This window comes from Perognathus longimembris, chromosome 28 (assembly GCF_023159225.1).
Source record: "Perognathus longimembris pacificus isolate PPM17 chromosome 28, ASM2315922v1, whole genome shotgun sequence".
Lineage (NCBI taxonomy): Eukaryota > Metazoa > Chordata > Mammalia > Rodentia > Heteromyidae > Perognathus > Perognathus longimembris.
In genome coordinates, this window is record NC_063188.1 from 13,464,595 (window position 1) to 13,470,429 (window position 5,835).

Below are 5,835 nucleotides of genomic sequence, written 5' to 3' on the forward strand. Positions count from 1 at the left end.
CCTCTGGGAGGGTCTCCCTCTTGTTTCTCTACCCATTTATTAAGTCCTCTTTGTGTGCGCGTGCACGTGCATGCACGTGTATGTATGTGATAACATTGTAAAGAAAATAAATTACGTTAAAAATCAAAGAAAATGGAGATCTGAGCTTCATCATATTTGAAACATTGTATTTGGCTAAAACTCTGAGTTCCTCAGAGGTTAACCCATTTCAAATCCTGAAACCTTTAAGAAGGTGTATCATTGAAAACTAATCTTACCATCCCTGTCTACCCAATTCCCACAAGTGATCATTTTACCAGTTTGACTATACTTCTGATCTTCCTTCCTTTCTTTTTCTTTCTTTCATTCTCTCTCTCCCTTTCTTTTTCCCTTTCTCCTTTCTTTCCTTCCTCCCTCCCTCCCTCCCTCTCCCCCTCTTTCTTTCTTTCTTCCTCCCTCCCTCTTCCTTTCTTCCTTCCTTCCTTTCTTTCTTTCTTCCTTTCTTCCTTCCTTCCTTCCTTCCTTTCTTTTTTCTTTTTTCTTCCTTCCTTCCTTTCTTCCTCTCTCTTTCTTTCTCTCTTTCTTTTTCCCTCTCTTCCTCTGTTCCTCTCTTTGTATTTCATTCATTCTTTCTTTCTTTGCCCATCCTGGGGCTTGAACTCAGGGCCTGGGTGCTGTTCATGAGCTTCTTTGTGCTCAAAACTAATGCTCTACCACTTGACCCACAGCCCCACTTCTGGCTTTTTTTGAGTAGTTTATTGAAGACAAGAGTGTCGCAGACTTTCCTGCTCAGGCTGGCTTTGAACAGTAATCCCCACATCTCAGCTTCCTGAATAGCTAGTTTTACAATTGTGAGCCACTGGCACCTGGCCCAATGTTTCTTTTTTTGTGTGTGTTATATTTAAATGAGAAGAATTTTGTGAATTGTCAGAGGAGTGGGGCTTGAATTGGCTGTGGATGGGTGAATTTGCTGAGTTCACAAAAAAAGGCAAGGCTGAGCAGGTCATGAGGCAAGGAGAGTTGCCTTAAAGCAGTGACAAAGGAGATACTGGAGACTGGTGTGTATGTGTATCTTTATTTCCATTCTACCATGAAGAAAAATGTTTCACTGCCTGAAATTCAAGGGGATGAGCCTAGGGTACTGGGGAAAGAACCAAGTTAGCCAAGGGGCCATATAGACATTACTAAGTTCAGTCAAGGAAGAGGCAATAAAGTGTTGTCATGGTGAAAACAAATATGATTCATCCTAAAAGCAGCTACCAAACAGGAAACAGCAAGAGACACAGCAATGGTTGTAATTATCTGTCACTGCAGGTGTTTCTGCCACCTCAAAATCGTTAGGCCAGCACCATTCTTCCACCTGAGTTCACTTCAAAATGAATGCTACATGGTCTGCAGGTAACGTTTCAAATGTCTAGAAGACATTCTGGAAGCAAGTGTCTCCTAGATATTGTCTTTTATTAACTGAGTGATTAAGTAGGAAAATTAGCAACTGCTAAGGAGATAGCTACTCACAAGTTTCATACAGAATTAGTCACTAAGGTTTTAAAACTTTGCTGTTAGGAAAGAAATGGAAGATTTCAAATGCATGTGATGCCCTGACATTTAGAAAGAGCATGCTTAAAAGGGATATTTTAGAATTACAGGAAGTCAGGGGTGAAACTGGGACCCTGTGGCTTCAACAGGACATTCAAAATGGAGGGATCCAGCAGAGTCTAGCTGTATTAGCCCAGCAGTAGAATGTCAAGTTAGTGATTATTGCATTAGGAAAATATTTGCTACACCTATAATCTGGAAGTGATAAACAACATACCAGAGCAGAACATTAGTCTCCGGGATTAAATGCCAAACAGAATAACAGAGCTGACCTAGCAAAAGGGCATGAGGATGAGGCCTTGTCCAGTTACAGCATCAAAGACCCTTTCAGTAAAGCCATAAGCAGAGAAAGAAATGAACTAGAATACAGGATTGGAGATGCTTTGTTTGACCAAGGTAACAAAAATGTGAATGGACTCAAACCCAATATGGCTGTTTACCTTACATTGGACTTTTAGGGTTTTTTTTCCTTCTCATTTGCCCACTCTGTTTATCAAAAGATCTTCAGCAAATTAAAGGAATACCTAGTCTGGGTGATGGCAGCTTCAGTGCCAATAAAAATTGGGCTCAGTTCAAGGAAGATTATTGTAGGGAATTCCCAGCTCACTAAATGCATTTTCCAATTAGCTAGGAGATTGCTTTATGAGTCACTGACCTAAACAACAGCCAGGGTGGAAATTCAGGATGTGATCTAGGTAAGTGAGGGACAGGCCTATTTTACTAAGATGGAAATAAATGATTTCATAAGAATAAAGGCAAATTTTAGTCCACCAAGAGAGAGACAACACCAAATCTATTTTGATGTAGGGGGAACACAGAAGTGGAGGGACAAAGGGTGAACAAATGAAGCAGTGATATCTCTAGACACTATGCTGAAAACGATCTATACAACTTGCTGGTGGGGATGGGAGGGGAAAACCGGGAGAGAGCAAAGGGTGGGGGGTAACAATGTCCAAAAAGAAATGAACGCTTGTTCTTTTTGTTGCCAGTCCTGGGCCTTGAACTCAGGGCCTGAGCACCGTCCCTGGCTTCTTCTTGCTCAAGGCTAGCACTCTACCACTTGAGCCACAGCGCCACTTCTGGCTTTTTCTGTTTATATGGTGCTAAGGGATCGAATCCAGGGCCTCATGCATGCCAGGCAAGCAATGTACCACTAAACCATAGTCCCAGCCCAGAAATGTACTCTTTACCTGACATATGTAACTGTAACCCCTCTGTGCATCACCTTTACAGCAACAATAAAAATACTGTAAAAAAGAAGAAAATATGCTAAACCCTGGAATGGATGGCAGAATGCAAACTTAACATACACAAGTAGATAAATCCTACAAGGAAATTGCTTTCTCCCAATCATAAGTCATAGGAGGAAAGGAATAAATCTGGGAATTCAAACAAAAGATCTCTTCTAAAGAACATATTTTGGAGGCTAATCACTGTAGTAGGTAACCTGTGCTTTCTGTTGGTCTCAAGTGGCAAGGACACAGGTGTTTTCTATTTGTGGGTTTTGTTTTGAAATAGACTGTAATTTGTAATGAACTTTTGGGTTACAGCAAAGTTGTGTGGAAAGTACAGAGAGTTCCCATCAGTCATATAGCCAGCTTCTCCCACTATCAGCATCTTGTCCCACTGGGGTACAATTGTTACCCCCACAAGCAGCTACAGAGACATATTGTGATCTCCCAACTCCAGTGCACAGGAAGATTTCCTGTAGCAATGTTCTATGAGTTTAGTGTCTAATGCTATGTTTTCCAGTGTCATATAACAATTTCGCTACTCTATAAGTCCTGAGTTAGCCTGGTGGGCTGGTGGCTGAGGTCTGTCCTAGCTACTCAGGAAGCTGAGATCTGAAGATTGCCATTCAAAGCCAGCTCAGGCAGACAAATCTGAGACTTATCTCCAATGAAGCAGCAAAAATGCAGAAGTGGATAAGTGGCTTAAACATTATGTATTTAATTTTTATTGTAAATGTAATGTACAGAGGGGTTACAGTCACGTAAGTCAGGTAATGAGTATGTTTCTTTTTGAACAGTGTCCACTCTTCCCTCATTTTCTCCCAGTTTTTTTCCTTCCTGATCCCCCATTCTACAAGTTGTAAAGTTCATTGCCAATATAGTGTCTAGTGAGTATCACTGCTGAATTAATTCATCATTTGTCCCACCATTTCTGGGCTTCCCTTTCCCTTCCCCAAATCAGATAAACTTACATATAAGACAAAAGGTACAGAAATAGCAAACAGCAACAAAAAGGGAAAAACAGGAAAAAAAAAAACCACAAATAGTAAAATTTTTTAAAAAAAAAACCCTCGGGCTGGGAATATGGCCTAGTGGCAAGAGAGCTCGCCTCGTATACATGAAGCCCTGTGTTTGATTCTCCAGCACCACATATATAGAAAACGGCCAGAAGTGGTGCTGTGGCTCAAGTGGCAGAGTGCTAGCCTTGAGCAAAAAAAAAAGGAAGCCAGGGACAGTGCTCAGGCCCTGAGTCCAAGCCCCAGGACTGGCCAAAAAAAACCCAACAAACCCAAAAAACCCTCTTGTTTCCATTTCTTGGAGTTCATTTTGATAGGCATCATTTTATATGATTATATATAACTACCTGGCCCAATCATTTTAAAATGAATGACAAATGATTCCCCAGTGACCCTGTATTAAGCTGCAATTGTGCCAGGCACTTGGCAAATGCTATTACTACCCTTGCTACTCCAAGTGTGGTCTCGGAAGCATGGGCATTACTTGTGAGCTTGAAATAGACAGTTACTCCTCCCAGCAAAGGGACTTTGCAGCATCCAGTTGTCTAAAAGTGGCCTTGTGGGGCTGTTGCTAGAATTGGGCTGTTGGCAGACTAGGTGGGGCTATCTGAATCACTAGTGGGAAGTTCACAAGGCATTATTTTAAAATAACAATACCAAACAGATAGTGACAGCATGTCATGATTTCCAAACAACTAGAAAGAAATCACTCACCTGGTCAGAAGTTGATGCCAGCCTGCCTGACCCTTTGAGTATCTGACCAATGTCTATTTTGTGTGCAACCAGCTTGTATAAAACCTAGGGTTTCTCCTTCATTGGTATTGGAACTTTTTTCTGGCACTAGTCTGACTTGGATCGCTGGCCATAAACTCCAATATAAACTACTTTAATAAGTGGTCTTGATCTTTGCTGGTCTGTGTTGCTGTAACAAGCTTACTAGGAGTGGAGTAGAGTCCCGCATCTTCACAAGACCCCCAGGGTGGTCTAGGTATGTATTAAAAGTGGAGAAGCACTGTCTACGAGGCACAGATACTGAAGGACCGTTGAACAATCCTGCAACAATAGTACAAGGCTGTCACGCTCGCATTATAGATGTGATGCCTAACGCTGAGACATATAATTTGCCTTTTCTAAGACCCCACAACTAATAAATTTAGGTCTATCTGGCTTAGTAGTCTATGATTTATAGCTTTCTTCCTGCTAGTTAAAGAATTCACTTATGTGGCAACTCCATCAAAAAGAAATTAAGACATGCACACACAACACAAAACAACCAGTTATTCCAGCCACTACAACAGCAGAAAACCAAACTGTTTGCTATTGTGCTACTAATCATTGCCCTATTATTATGGTATCATGTAGTCAGCTAAATATTTCAGAATTGTCAGGGAAAGAAATCCTGGAGCAATTATCTATGTTATTCCCTCTTGATAGTGACTGTTGACCCAAATATGAATCAAATTGCAAATAACAGGCTCTCTCTGAGAAGCTTTGCTGTGGACCCAAACAACTAGTAAATACATTTTCAAAAACTGTCAGACCAGTTTTGACATCATTGAGGCAGGAAAGTCAGGTATTATTTGGCTTTTTTAACCAGTGTGGTGCCCTTTGCTGAATTGTGTACAGGAGTGGATATGTACAGAAGCAGATGCAATACAATAGGTTAAAAAAATCAGGGTAGCTTTTATCAAAGGAATATTCCGGGAAAATGTTAACAAGTGTAATGCTGGGAGCACACCCACATTTTGCAGGAACTCATTAGGTCTCAGAAACTTCTCTCCTTTAATCCTTGAAGGAGATTAGACCATTTCCTTCTTTTCCACTTCCCTAATGACTCCAGAGACCTGAATTAACGGATCAGCACGGCTACCTGGTTTTGCAATGGTCTGATGTGATGATTAATTGGCCTTTAGTAGGAACCTGATGAAGTTTTCAACTCAAAGCTCTAGAGATCCAGGTATGGGGCAATCTGCCCCCCCCCCCACATACACACACACACACACACACACACA